Consider the following 16,355-nt stretch of genomic DNA (forward strand, 5'->3'; position numbering starts at 1 on the left):
AACAAATATGTAGTGCTTTTACGTCAGAAATTTTGACCTACGTAATCTTGCTTTTGTAGTAAAAATACTATATACTCATTTATCATCACTTTATGCATTGCTGTATATTGTGCTTAAATTACTTTAATTTAAACAATACTTACATGCATCAATTAACACTTGTTGAGAAGGTTCATGTGGTGAAATTTGGTTATCTGCATGTCCCTTTATGTGAGGAAATATGGTAAGAAAAGCATTCAGAAATAAAATTTTTCTGTCATTACCACATGACATGAGTTTTGATTCAAAATGCAGCTCACACATTTTAAAATACTTGTGCAAGCTTTCAATACTCTTTTCCATCAAGTCCATCCTATTGGCAGCTCTTAACCACAGATCAGCCCTGAAATACAAATATAACGTAATAAATGAAGGATACAGTAAGATCAAATTTGGAGTTTAAAATACTGAACATTTAAGTACCACCTAGGTACCTAGTTGGTAACTCTGCAGTATAGAGATACCTATGCCTTGCATTATTTTGAATTTACTCTCACTCTCTTGTGATAATAATGATAACTTTCTTGGGTAATAGTTTTGATGAAAGGTACGGTAAATTTAAAGTGGAATTAGAAAAAAATTATTCTGTGTGTCTTTGTACTCACTCTCGTATGATTCCAACACAACTCGTGTCGCTATACTGCAGTAATATTACCATTATGTATACATAACAAACTTCTCTATCGATAAAGAATAAGGTATGACAAAATTGCTACATACCTTTCCTGATTTTTGGGATTGAAAATAGGCTTAAAACATCCCCTGTTCTTGTCTGGCAGCCACGAAATATACAAGAAAACCCTCGTCGTTTCGCAACCATTCCAACAGTAAATAAACCACTTAACCAAACTTAACTATGTACACACGAATAAATACTACACTAATAGACTAATACACTATACACAAATAAAATAAAAACTAAACTTAAAACCTAGAAAATAAGTCTATAAAAAATATTACGAGCTACAAACTGATACAAAAACAAAATACTAACGCCAAGCCAAGCCAAGCCAAACAAACAACAAACGCCGATCCTGTACAAGACAAATGTCACCAAAATTATTTACTATTCAGGCAAATTGAGAAAGGGCCGATCTGGCACATGCGCATAAAAATTTAGTTCATAGAGATAATCCGTTTGTGTCGGTTCTTGTGGGAGATAGGTATGTATTTTTTTATATCGGCGTTACACCTCAATGCACAGAGCGGCCTATAGCTAGCCTAATCTACAGGTTATTATATCTATGGTATTATCACGTACTTACCTTTTTTCCCTCACTTGTGACGCTCTGAAAAATGCTTGTGAAAATGACCATACCAGCTCTTCACCAACAATAAATTCATAAAGAAATTCACGAAGTAGCTTCAAGGTCAAAATTGACTTTGGCATCCAATTTTACCCATAGATCACCTAAAATATTTTGTGATTTTACCGTGAATCAAAAGAAAATTATATTTGACGAAATAGAACATGTCCTACTATTAGTCTAGGCGCCAAATAGAGGTCACCGTGTCCTTTTCAATTCTGATGGACAAACTCAACGGTTTCTTATGGATTTTTGGCTGCTGATTACGAATTTCGAGGGTGGATTTCGATCCGAGTGGTCAAAAAATTGTTATAAACAATTTAATTGTTTATAAATTGTTTATAAGGCTCTGGCTCATAAACTAAAAGAGATAAAAAAGAATGTTTCAAATAAAATTTGTTCGTTGATAAAAAACGAAGAAAAACGTTTACTAAACTTAAATCCAACAATTACAACTCAAAATATTGTAAAATTAGTGCACAATGCAAATTGCAAATTGCAAAATAAATATTTTTCGAAGCTTTATCGATCGTAACTCGGCTTCTGCGTACGAAAATGAGCCTTAGAAGGTCTTATTTTAAAGCTTCATGAATAGGCTTTCAAACAGAGTTGTTAAATTACTTGATCTTCATTTGTTTTAAAGTTATACCCACTTGAAGTAATAATTGTCTTAAAAAAATTGTACATTAATTTGTTTATAAGGGTTTCAAACACATTTAAGCTATAAACATTTATACTTTAATTAACAATAATGATAGAAGAACTCAAAAGGAACATTTTGAGCTTACGAAAATGTTTGTATGTTTATTTTTGGCCAAGATATCGATATTTTAATAGTGCGCTCTGAGGCGCAAGATCGGCTCATCGCGTAAAGGTTCACGCGCTAACTTCTCGATGCAAATTATAATTTCTTTGTATATATACGTTATCTTCATTTTTCATTTTTGGAGAGCCTAATAAAATTTCATCATATAATTCTTATCATTAAATCATCATACTGTACCTCGTATCACCTTTAATTCTATTTACTTTGTCTTCTATTTTTTGCACTAAATGAGAAAAAACAACATTAAAAACTAATATTTCAGAAAGAACCAAAAGTAAGTTGATATTATTTATTAATACTATTTTTACAAACTTTTTGTTTTATGCATCTGAATCGAGATATACAGGGAATCTCAGCTTTTTGACATCTGCTTTAGTTCTTAAAGCAATTTTTACAGTTACATGGTGGTACTAAGTCTGTTCTTGTAGGCAGTAAAACTAAAACTTTCTGGGGCTTTAGAGTCTAATTATCTATATGATATAGATAATGATAGATATGGGATATAATCTATATCATATAGATATCCATTGGATAGTGGATAGTATCCATATAAAGTTGATCTAGTTCTTTTGCACCATCATCAAGGCACGTCAATTGTTTGTATGCCGCCACAACATAAATGCTCGTTTTATATGCAATGATAATGCTGCAAAATAACTCGATCCATTTTTATATGGATATCACATATTGGCTCATTTTCATGCGTAGAAGCCGAGTTACGATCGATAAAGCGTCGAAAAATACTTGACTGAGCCGATGTTGCGCCTCATAGCGCGTCATTAAAATATCGATATCTTGACCAAAAATAAACTTACGAACATTTTCTTAACCTCAAATTATTCCTTTTGAGTTTTTCTATGATTATTGTTAATTAAAGTAAAAATTATTACAGATCAAATCTACTTGAAACCCTTATAAACAAATTAATGTACAATTTATTTTTTTAAGAAAATTATAACTTCAAGCGAGTATAACTCTAAAACAAATAAAGATAAAGTGATATCATAAACTTTGTTTGGAAGCCTATTAATGAATCTTTTAAAATGAGAGCCTTTAAGGCTCATTTGCTTGCGTAGAAGCCGAGTTACGATCGATAAAGCTTCGAAGAATACTTATTTTGAAATTTGCAGTTTGCATTGTGCACTAATTTTACAATATCTTATAGTTGGATTTAAGTTTAGTAAACGTTGTCTTTTTTCGGTTTTTATTATGAAACAAATTTTGTTTGAAACATTCTTTTTTTTCTCTTTTAGTTCATGAGCCAGAGCCTTATAAACAATTTATAAACAATTAAATTGTTTATAACAATTTTTTGACCACTAAGATCGAAATCCACCCTCGAAATTCGTAATCAGCAGCCAAAAATCCATAAGAAACCGTTAAGTTTGTCCATCTGAATTGAAAAGGACACGGTGACCCCTCTGGCGCCTAGACTATATTATAAGATCATTAATTTAGTAAAATTTGTTCATTTTATTTTTATTCATGGCAAAAATGGATGTCAAATTGTGCTTTGTACAAGTTTTGTACACCACAAACCATACAATTTATTGTAGACGTCAAATTGGACCTTGAAGAACTTCGCGAATTTATTGTTAGTGTAAAGCGGGTACAAGATACGTTATAAAGTCGATCTGCACCGATCTAGTTAATAAATAAAATTATTCTTCTTCTTCTTTTTGTATAGACATGACTCTGTCTGTTTTTTCAATGTGCCTCTAGTAAGTTGTCGTTCCATCGTTTTCGTGGTCTTCCCACTGATCGTCTTCCTATTGGGGAACCGTCGCTCGCTGTCCTTACTACTCTATTTATTTGTTGTCATTCGGCTTATGTGGTCATTCCATTCTATTCTTCTGTTTCTTACCCAGTTATTAATGTTCTGCACCTTGCATCTCCGTCGTATATCTGTACTTCTAGCTCTGTCCCATAGAGTCTTACCATCGATAGATAAAGATACATACCATAAAAATTATTAGATATGTAATTTAGTAAATGTAGTGTTAAAAATTATAAAAAACAATTCGTCTTTGATAGAACTTTGTTTTGACTATAATTATCATTTAATTAAACAATAAATTTCTTTTTTAAATTTCAAAATAGTTATTTATGAAACAGTTCGTGAAGTATGCCTTTTGCGAACGCACGCGATGTTTAGAGCACGAGCGACAGCGGCGCGAGTGCTATACATCGCGTAAGTAATGATATTCTGACAGTCATATACTAGTTTTTGTGAATTTAGCAAACATTGCATGTTCCTTACACCAGTGGTACCAGAACATCATGGAAAAAGCCAAAGACACCTCACCAAGGAAAATAGCAGAAATAAAATCTTTATTATTCAATACTAACCACTCCAACAGAAAAACAGCATCAATTTCTAAAGTTTCAAATGCAACTCTGGACCGTACAAAGAAAAAACTACATACCATTATTAAACAAAAAGTAAAATTTTCTGAGGTGGCTCTAATAAGTTTATCGCCCACTGCAAGTTCAAATTATCAAAACAGCACAATTTTGTGCACACCTATGTTATATTGTATTAAAACCTCATTACTAAATTCATCCTCATCATCATCATCAAGCTGTACGCGTCCACTACTGGACATAAGTCTCCTACAGCTCTTTTCATCTTTCTCTGTCTTGTGCGGCTTGCATCCAGCTATTGCTACCACGCTTCATGTTGTCAGTATATCTGGTTGGAAGGAGTCCTCTGTTCCGTAGTGCATCTTGAATTGGCCTACACTCGACAATACGTTTTGTCTGTAGGTTGTCAGATCAGATAATCTGGTGGCATGTACTGCACAATTCGATAGCAATTCGATTCAATTTTCTAATAGCGTCTGTTGATGTTCTACGGCATATTTATTCGTTTGGGATTCGGTGTCTCAGATACCGAATCCAATTTTCTACTATATGCACCATTCCTCTAGACTCTAGGTTGTCTAAGGTTAGATAATAGTTACAATATCTTGGTTTATGTGCTTGGCCACTATTAACATGTCGTCTGCATGAAGGCTGATCATGGTGTCTGGTGTTCCGAGGGTATCATTTGTGTATATGTGATACAGCAGCGGAGTCAGAAAAGCTCCCTGTGGTACTCCTGCCTCCGGAATTCCGTTTTCGGATAGGACTTTTCCTATGCGAATCCTGGAGTTTTGGTTTGCGAGGTACGAGGAGAGTAGCTTTGTCATGGTATGGCTGTAACCACAGTTCTCCATTTTATAGATCAGTCCCTTGTGCCAAACTCTGTCGAATGCTTTGCTTAAATCTGTGAAGACAGATTGAAAACTTGTACTGGTATCAAACGGCACAATTAAAAATAGAAAATTCTGTGCCCGAACTCATACATATAAGAAGGGGTGTTCGACAGGAATGTGTGCTTTCCCTTGTTTTATTTAACATTTATTCGGAAGCATGAGCCTTTGTAAGATGCAGACATGGGAATAAAAGTGAATGGAATATTGATCAACAACATACGATATGCTGATAACGTGACAACATAGTCGATATTCAACAACTTGTCACTATAATCGGAGAATACAGTACGAGAATGGGATTAGAGATTAATACCAAAAAGACCACATTCATGATCATCTCCAGAAACTTGGATGCACATGAAAACTCCATCATAACATTGAATAAGAAGTCCATTGAAAGATTCAGCAAATTTAAATACCTGGGAACGTGGATTTTTGAAGACGGGGTATCGGTCAAGGAAGTAAAATGTCGCATCGACAAGCTTTCGTAAAATTCAGGAAGGTACTGACCTGTTTAGAGTTTGATCTTCAACCGACGGCGAAAGTTACAAATGTAGATGTCCTCAAAAGAATCAACCAAGAATGCCAACTTTTCGAGACCATCAAGACCACTGGGTCACATCATGCGAAACGAAAAATAACAGTTCGTTCAACTTATAATCGAGGGTAAAATTGAAGGCAAGAGAGGAATAGGACGCAAGAAAAGGTCCTGGCTCCGAAACATAAGACCATGGACAGCGACATACAATCTCTGATACACATTGCAACAGTGGCGGCTCGTGGTAATTTAAAATGGTTGTTCAATTAAGGAATGTAATTATAGAAACGATGAATAAAAGCCGCGGGCAATTGCGGCACAGGCGAAAAATTTTTGGGGCCTCGCCCTTTTTTGTCTAAAGCACACACCTTATGGAATATACAGGGTGTAACAAAAATACAGGTCATAAATGTAATCACATATTCTGGGACCAAAAATAATTTGATTGAACCTAACTTACCTTAGTACCAATGTGCATATAAAAAAAGTTACAACTCTTTGAAGTTACAAAATGAAAATCGATTTTTTCCAATATATCGAAAATTATTAGATATTTTTTATTGAAAATGAACATGTGGTATTGTTATGGCAGTACCATCTTAAGAAAAAATTATAGTGAAATTTGGACACCCCATAAAAATTTTATGGGGTTTTGTTCCTATAAACCCCCCAAACTTTTGTGTACGTTCCAATTAAATTATTATTGTAGTACCATTAGTTAAACACAATGTTTTTAAAACTTTTTTTGGCTCCTAGTACTCTTTCGAAAAGTCCGTTTTTATATCAAGATATTTTGAATATTTGTCAAATCCACCACATATTTGTATATGGTTAAGTACTATTATGGAGACTGTAATAATATGAAAATTTATGTATGATTTACATTTTTAGGTATATTTTGAACCATATTAAAAAAGAAGCCACATCTCGATAAATGGTGCCTCCTCGAGGCAAAAAAGTTTAGACACCGCAGAAATATTTTAATTGGAACGTACACAAACATTTGGGGGGTTTAAGAGAACAAAACCCCCATAAATTTTTTATGTAAACATGTTAAAAATTAAGCCTCAACTCGATAAAAACTGCCTTATCGAAAAAATACTAGGAGGCAAAAAAGTTTTAAAAATATTGAATTTAACTAATGGTACCACAATAATAATTTAATTGACGTACTCAAAAGTTTGGGGGGTTTAAAGGAACAAAACCCCCATAAAATTTTTATGGGGTGCACAAATTTCACTATAATTTTTCTTTAAGATGTTCCTGCCATAAGAATGCCACATGTCCATTTTAAATAAAAAATCTCTAATAGTTTTCGATATATTCGAAAAAACCGATTTTCATTTTGTAACTTCAAAGGGCTGTAACTTTTTTATGTGCATATTTGTACTAAGGTAAGTTAGGTTCATTCGAACTATTTTTGATCCCAGAATATGTGATTTAATTTATGACCTGTATTTTTGTTACACTCTGTATAATGTCACTCAAATTCAATAAAACTTACATGAATAGATTCGTCTCAATTTAACGGTCATTTCGTATCATTGCGCCAACTCTTAATTATTATGCTTAATTACAAAATTTATAATTGGCGAACATCAATATTGCCAATATCTGAGAGTTGCAATTCATTTTTTAAATGAATTTGGGAAGATCCGTGTTTTTTAATTTTTGTCGATAAATGAGATAAATCCCGAACGCCCTTTTTCTCCACTCTGGAGAAATAGTTTCATTTTTCGGAAATACCAAACATGGAAAACAATGTACTGACATTGAATGAAAAAAAAACAGAATGTAGTTTATCACACCCGTGCAACCACGAATTTTTTTTATATTGTTCAACTTTAAAGCAACGTTTAAACTTTTTGTTTTTTATAGCACATTCTTGTACCGTTTATCTCCGGCCGAGGTGGAGTATTTTTTTTTTATAAGAAGTCTATTTTCAAAACTATTTGCAATTTATTTTATAAAATCCACTGAATAAGACTCCATCATAAAACTATTAATATTGTATTTAAGATTTAATCATATTTAACTAGAACCCACAACAGAAAATTCCAAACTGTGAACCGAAACGCTCCACTGGTCTCTGGGTGCACTGCACAAATCCTCACTGTTTTAGATAGGTGAAATGCTTTTTCACCGATTTTAAGATTTCTCTTTCTAATACAGGGGTAGGTTAGTACCTACTGGCTGGGTCAATTTGAATTCTGCACCAGAGCACAAGTATCTGCACTTATCACGTGCATCCAGCGGCGTAGAGCAAATAAATATGATTAAAAATAAAGGTATATTTTAATGGTCTATGAGATTAAAATAATATTTTAATGATATTTTAATATTTATGACATTTAAAAAAGCTGTATTTTGATTAACTTTTATTGGGTGTTCACTGCACAAGTGAACCAATGGAGAAACCGCCCCTGCAATGCAAGAAACAGAGATCTAATGGAAAATTTGATTGCTAGCATTCATTAATGGATTTGCATCTGAAGAAGAAGAAGAAGTGGAGGCTGCTCCAGTGTACTGTTTATCATTAAAGCCTGCTGCGTAGCCTTACCAATTTTTTATATTATTTACTGATACGAAGAGATGAGCATTGCGCAGGTTTTTAATTGTCACCCCGTTTGTGCTAATTGTGATGTATATCTTTAACCATTTTTCCTTTTTTTCCGATTATTCTTTTTGTGTCTACATACATAAATTTCTCTTGCTGGAGACATATTATAATAGGTGTATTATTCATAACATTTAATTTATCGCAATCGCATTATAGGAATAAAGATGTAAGTTATGAGTATTTTTGTTTTTAAAAATGAGTAAAAACAGACTATTGAACACAATAGATAATTATATTTATAACAATTAGATTTATTACCTGTAGAAAAAATAGCTATTTGTAAACAAGACACCAATTAATCATTTTAATATTCTTATTGGCAAAATAATATACGTCTGCACCGGTATAAAATGATTATTTAATGCTAGCAAAAAAAGTAAATAAAAACAACAGCAAATATAAAAAACAAAAGAAAATAATATTTCAAATAAAAGGTCCAAAATATTGGTATGTATAAGCTTTTCGATAGAATAATTTCTAACGAAAATACAATATATCCCATATTTCCTTCAAAAGTGTATTAACTCACAAAATTTTATCTTTGTTTTAGGAAAACGTTCTTTAAGTTTTGACCATAGGAAAAAGCAGAACAAGGAGTCAAAGAGGTGGTAAAAATAACTTTTGAAAAATATGTTACTTAAAACAATAACAACAAATTTTGGGGCAAATGTTAATAAGAAAAAATTATGACCAAAAACGCGGAAGTAGTAACTTCAGAAGAAGTTATATAAAGTGATAGAAGAAGTGGAATAAAATTATTTCTGTCCTTGTTTGAAAAAATGTTAAAAAACGCTGAGACCAGTCCATTTTTATATATAAATGTACGCTTTTTAAACATAAATTTAAATATACAGGGTGATTCATGCAAGTCTAGCAGAGTCCATAAGCTTTATTTTTAATGGAGCACCCTGTATATTTTTATATTTTTAAAAGCTGATTAACAACCTGATTTCAACAAACCATATCATGTATGGTGTATTATATATAATACAGGGTGAAATTTTGAAATGATTATGTATGGAAACAACATAATATGGAATAAAATTGCTTGTGTCCTTATTTTAGAAAATTATAAAAAACGCTAGGATAAGTAAACTTTTAAATCCAAATATGCACTGTTGAAACATAAATTTAAATATACAGGGTGATTCACGCAAGTCTAGCATAGTCCATGATCTTGAATTTTAATGAAACACCCTGTATATTTTAAAAAGTGTATTAAGTAGGGCCTATGATAAGTAATACAAGATGCAATTTTAAAATTATGTATAATTTTCTTCAAGATAATAAATACATATTCCGACGAAGGGAACCATTCTCGTTCATTGGAACTTTACCGCGCTGAGCAGATGGCACGTGAATTATAAATTGTAAAATTTCCTCATCTTCCTTAGTCTCAGCATCCGTTATGGCTTGCAAATTGTAGAAGCCTCGGAGGTGTCACCAGAGAAGGTTCCCATTGTTTTCAGTCTGGTGGGATGTAGAATAACATTATGTTGTTTTATAGGCCATTGGATTGAAAACTTAGTCTTTTGCTAGCAGTTGCCGCTAGGGCATCTATGCCATTTCGTTCGTTGCAGTCCGTGACTGCACGCCTGGGTTTGTTTTGGTTGGATCAGAGAGAGCAGCATATGTGCCTCCTGATAAGAGACTAATACTTAAGTTTCGAAACCGGTAGAGGTGCTTGCTGCACTCTATAATTGGACTAAAATATGATGCGGCTATATTTTCGTTTTGCAACGAAATTGAAAATGGTTATTCATTTTTGATTTACATGTTTACTCCGATTGGAGAACGAAGGGAACCATTCTCGTTGGAACTTTACCGCGCTGAGCAGATGGGACGTGAATTATAAATTGTAAAATTCCCTCATCTTCCTTAGTCTCAGCATCCGTTATAGCTTGCAAATTGTAGAAGCCTCGGAGGTGTAACCAGAGAAGGCTCCCATTGTTTTCAGTCCGGTGGGATGTAGAATAACATTATGTTGTTTTATATGTCATTGGATTGAAAACTTAGTCTTTTGCTAGCAGTTGTCGCTAGGGTATCTATGTCATTACATGTGCCTCCTGATGAGAGACTAATAAGTTTCGAAACCGGTAGAGGTGCTTGCTGCACTCTCTGATTGGACTAGAATATGATGCGGCTGTATTTTCGTTTTGCAACGAAATTGATAATGGTTATTCATTTTTGACTTTTAGGTTTATTTAAGAAAAATGTACTTTTTTGAAATTATGAAAATGTCATTTTCGATTTAATCAACTATTTTTTCTAAACTAAGCATTCTAAACCGGTCGAATCACATGAATCGTATCAATTATACCTAAATAAAGTTAATTTCAAGTGGGAAGCTATTTACTTCTATTAGGATTGTAACGACGAGGGTTTAATTTTTACATTTCAAAAAGAAAAAAGCAGAGAGAAAAAGTCATAACTCAGTACGTTCTTATGCAAGAAACTTTTGTTAGAGCTTATTTGAAAGATTTTTTAATGAACTTTAAAAGATGTCTGTTAGGTTTTCCCAAAAAATTGCACCACATTCGAGTTATTTGAGATTGAAGGTTCTATATTTCGAGGTTCTCCAAAAATAACCATCATTTAAAAAGTAATAACTCAGTTGTTGTTGGGTTTACTTAGGTTTGTCCGACGCGAATCTTTGTTTTTTTAGCCACAATTTTTTTCTTAACGAATTTTTTTTATAAAATTAATTTTGTTTAAGTTATTCATGAAAAACGGTTATAAAACGTGAGTTTTTAATGAAGAATGTATAGTTTCAATCGCAAATAACTTGGAAAGTGCCAATTTTGCAAAAAAATTTTATAGAACGAAATTTACTCAGAATTGGCCCCTCTATCGATTTCCAAAATTATTTTGATAAAAAAAATTTGATCCGCTAGATGGAGTTGTTTTCACCCCCATATCAAAAGCACAGTTAGGCATAGCTTGGATTTTGAAGAAAAGTGTCAACAGAGCTTAAACCCAAATTTTCATTAAAATCGGTGTTGGTTCTCAAAATTCCACGGTTTTACAGTTTTTTACCGCTGATTAGTGGTCTCATAATTGCAATAATTAATAGCAAATAAACTTTTTACTTTTTCTATGTTTTTCATTGAAGTTCACTAACTGTTTTCTTGTGGCATATTTAACTTAAATAGTATGTTATATGGGACTAATGCCTGGTTGCACCAACAGATCTTAAGCTCCAGCTTAGCTAAGCTCTACTTATAGATGAGGCCTCCTTGTGTGTCATTTACGTTGCACCATAATTTTAGATTCTTGCCTTATTATCAATTATGTATATCTATTAGACTATGATATTTTTATTATAATACATTATAATTATATTATATTAATTCTTGTGTTATTCTCGTCTTAAGCTTAAGACCTGTTGGTGCAACCGGGCATAAACCACAGTTGATTGTAATGAGAATTACATTTTATATTATTTATTTTGACGTCTCGATTTTCAACATGCAAATTGTATTCTTCTGATACAAGCGTAACACAACTGTAATCATGGACAAAATTCAATAGAAGGAGAAATTTCAACAATTAGTCACTAATGAAATAGTCACCATTACACAAAATTACAAAAGGACCCAACCAATTCCTGGAAGAATCAATTACATAGCACATTATCTAAATTTAAGGAGTACAAGAGTAAAGCCTCGTATTCACTTGTAGACCATATTGCGCGACGGTCTCGCAACAGTCTCGCGATGGTCTAAATTTGAGACATAGATATGGTCTAGAGCAGGGGTCACCAATTAGTGGACCGCGGTCCGCATCTGGACCATGGGCTAGTTTTGTGCGAACCGTCAATAAATTCAGAATATACCTAGTGTTTGGCAATTTTGAAAATGTTTGACCATGAAATTGTGTACTATGTTTGGCTCAACTTATGTGTGAGAAGCCGCTGTATCAAGAATGAACTTTATTAAAAATCGGTAGAGATCTCACTTAACAGATGAATATCTCAACTCCCTAATGAGACTCAATTGCACTAAACTCACTCCAAACTTCAGAGAGGTTGTACATAAAAAAATGTAATTTTTCTCTCTGATAATTTAATTTTGTAAAGAGTTTTCCCCCTTATTGTTATACTTACTAATCATTAATTTTGAGATTAAGTAAACCGTAATATAAAATGGTCATGTGCATTTTTTATATTCATTTCCTCTCTACTATATGTTAAGTAGAAGTAGATTTCAGATGTGCATTTAATTAAAATAATTTTCAGATTTAATAAGTTTGCAACAAATACCTTGCATTGAAACTAATATAGAAAAGGTAACATGTTAATTAACATTTTGTACTATGATTATTTATTTCAAATTCCTCAGTTTCCTTTCTACAAAATTGAAGATATCTAAAAACTTCATTAGCATTCAAAATATAAATTCCTAATTTTTAAAATATTCTCAGTAACAATTTACAATACTGTTGTTTTCAAAATATACTGATAATAACATCAAAACAATACACAATGAATTTATATTTTATTTATTGTACCAGGAAAGCTTACAGAAAAGTTTGTAGACCATATTGCGCGACGGTTTCGAACGGTCTCGCGATGGTCTAAATTTGAGACATAGATATGGTCTAGAGCAGGGGTAAAGTAACCAAAAACAATCAGATATTATTAGTTTTCCTTTCCATATTAGTCCATCTGTGAGGCCACTTTCGTATGAAAAATGTTTCTGACTCGACTTCTTTGCAGATTCCTGTTTAAAAATGTACCCTTTAAACAAATCAGAAGGGTGCCGGGTGAGACAATTTTTTTAAGCAAATTCAAAATTACTCTTTTTCCTCGAAAAATGTATTTTAGGTTTCTTGGGTAAATATAAACAAAAAAGGTCTCTTGTAATATTTCTGAAAAGTTGATAGTTTTCGAGTTATAGATTTAATATCGGAAAAATGCGAAAATATGTATTTGCGATGCTTAAAAACTCTTAAGTTTTAGTAAAATGACAGATCTTTTTTGTTTAAGATGACTCAAAAATGGTGATGTTTTGAATTTGTTTACAAAGATGTTAAACGGTTTCTGCCCAAAAATTTCGCCCCCACCCTTCTAATTTGTTTATAGGGAATATTTTTTAACAAGAATTCACAAAGAAATCGAATCAGAACAGCCAGACACAGGCAGCATAAATCATAAATCCGGACCCCGGAAGTGTCATAGGTTTTCGAAACGGACCCCCAGAGAAACTAATTGGTGACCCTTGGTCTAGAGACACCGATTTTTGTCTCGTCTAGCGTCCACACCGTGGTGTTAATTTTTGAGTTTGAGTCTCATCTTCGCCAACAACCTTGGTTGTTGGTTTGTGCGCAATGACTGCCTGTTTGGTAATAAGCTGTACCAAAACTTAACAAAATTTAGATTATAAAAAAATGTTAAATAATTTGTAACGTTACAAACGTCACATCTTTGATCTTTTATTTTTAAATAATTATTCTACTTTATTTTCTTTAATATTTCATTAGTAATAATTTTCTTCTATTTGTTTTACCAGTTTTCTTCGTTAAAAACTCGTTGGCGCCCTCTTTGATTATTCTCTTTTATTATCCTCTTTATTATCATTTTATTACCCTCTTTTATTATCTTCTATTTACTATATCTCTTTTCATTTAAATCATCGATCGATTGAACATACTGAACGTACCCTGTATACCTTTGCTCCCTAAATATCTGTCTTTCAATACGGGACATGCTCGCCACTGCCTATGTCGTTTTAATGACAGTGACAGCCTCCGTATTTCATTCTCAAAAGGGTGGTGGAAATGTCATAAAAAGCAAAGAAGCTTCAAAACTAAATCATTTTTATTCCAAATCAAATCTTCCTCTTGGGGTGAGTTTTTCATAAAGTTTTTTTTAATAATTTCTTACAGTCATTATATTCCATCCATACCTAGCATCTTATAACAGTTTTTCTAATATTTTTTTATATCTAACCTAACCCCAATGTCAAACCATATGTTCTAATATTTTAGTTTTAAATATATTATCTTTTTAATTTACATATATGCACGTTTAGTAATCAAATTTTAACTATTCTCCTCATCTAAATTTAATTTAATTTATTCTTGTCATCTGCTACTCTTTCTGACGATTAGAATGGCAGAGGGCACACGTTGGTTATTAACTTCTTGATTGTTGATATATGTGTTTTACTGTTACAGTTTTTTGGAAAGAAATCTAACTTTTCTCCCTTCGAGAGTTTCAAGCCATCCACACCGGTGATGGAACTAAGTCAGACACAATGGGGACCATGAAATCTAGGCTGCAACGACCAAGACCGTAGCTGCACTGACCTAGGGCCACATCATCTGCCCAGGTCAAGAGAAGTCCACAGCAGTACCATTCAACATCAAGAAGTTACCATCAGCTACCAAAAGCCATAAGTATAATCCAGAATTGTTAGTTTTTGGCAAGAATTTGAATATATTTATTAATGCAATTTACTAAGTCATATTTTTATTATATCTTTATGAACAATAAACATGATTAGTTAAAAATACTGTTTGTTTGCTTCCATTCTAAATTTTCAGAGTTCATATCTAAGGTTAGGACAAGACGAACACACACCTGAGTGACTGAGCCAAGCTAAGGGTGTGGCAATGGCTATCTTGGTTAGTTGAGGTAATATTTTCGAGTATTATTTCAATTAGCTGTGGTAGTCTATCGCTATTTCGTTACAAAAATTAAAATTACTAAAATTAAAAATAGTAACAGACTATTGTACAAATCTCAATTATCGAAAAGTATTTGGAAAGAGAGGAATTGGGAAAAGAAGAATATTATGGTTAAAGAAGCTGAGAACAACTAATTAGGGGTAACGAAATAGTAGACAGGCTAGCCAAATCCGCTCTAGAAATAGGCAAAGAACTTCCCATGAACTTACTACCCATTTCGGATATTGATATTATTAGTAGACGACACCAAAAAGAAAATTGGCAAAGGTATTATCGAAACACGAGAACTGGTAGTAATTACAAACAAATGCAGCCTGAAATTCCCATTAAAAGATGGTTTCATTCTGTATCAAATCGCCATTTCATAAGAGTTATAAATAGATTGAGATGTAATCATGCTCTTAACCCCTTCATATGTACAGTTTGGGTCTCACAGAGTCACCTAACTGTGAGTGTGGAAAAGAAGGTGATCTACTACATATTCTCCTCGAATGTTCACATCAATCAGTAAATATAAACAAATTTTATGATAATCTTAATATATTAAAAATTCCACTTCCCGTCTACCTGAACAATTTGATATTTTCTGAAGATATTAATATATTAAAAACAATTTACGAACATATCAAAAAGTGTAAATATAGATTGTAGCAATAAAATTTACCCTGTATTTAAGAAATTTTCTTAAAACGAAGCAGGCATGTTTGTTAAAACAAAACAAACATGTTTGTTTTGTTGTTATTTTGTTTTAAACCCTGTAGATTTAAGTAATTATTGTATATTATAATTGAAAAAAGAAAAGAACAAAAAAAGAGAAAAGAAAAGAAAAAAAACAGAAAAAATAAAAAAAGCAACAAAAAAAAAGAAAAAAAAAACTAAGAAGATGTAAACCTCCGCGAGGCTGAATCGGGTTTACGTCTTAGCGTAGTAAAAAAAATTATAAAAAATAACAATAAAAAAATAATAAAAAAACAAATTAACAATAAAAAAAATGCATAAAAAAATACAAAAAAAAAATAAAAATTTACAAAAAAAAATGAACAACCAAAACAGAGTATTATTTAGATAATAATTGTAG

This window comes from Diabrotica virgifera, chromosome 6 (genome assembly GCF_917563875.1).
Source record: "Diabrotica virgifera virgifera chromosome 6, PGI_DIABVI_V3a".
NCBI classification, from domain to species: Eukaryota; Metazoa; Arthropoda; class Insecta; order Coleoptera; family Chrysomelidae; genus Diabrotica; species Diabrotica virgifera.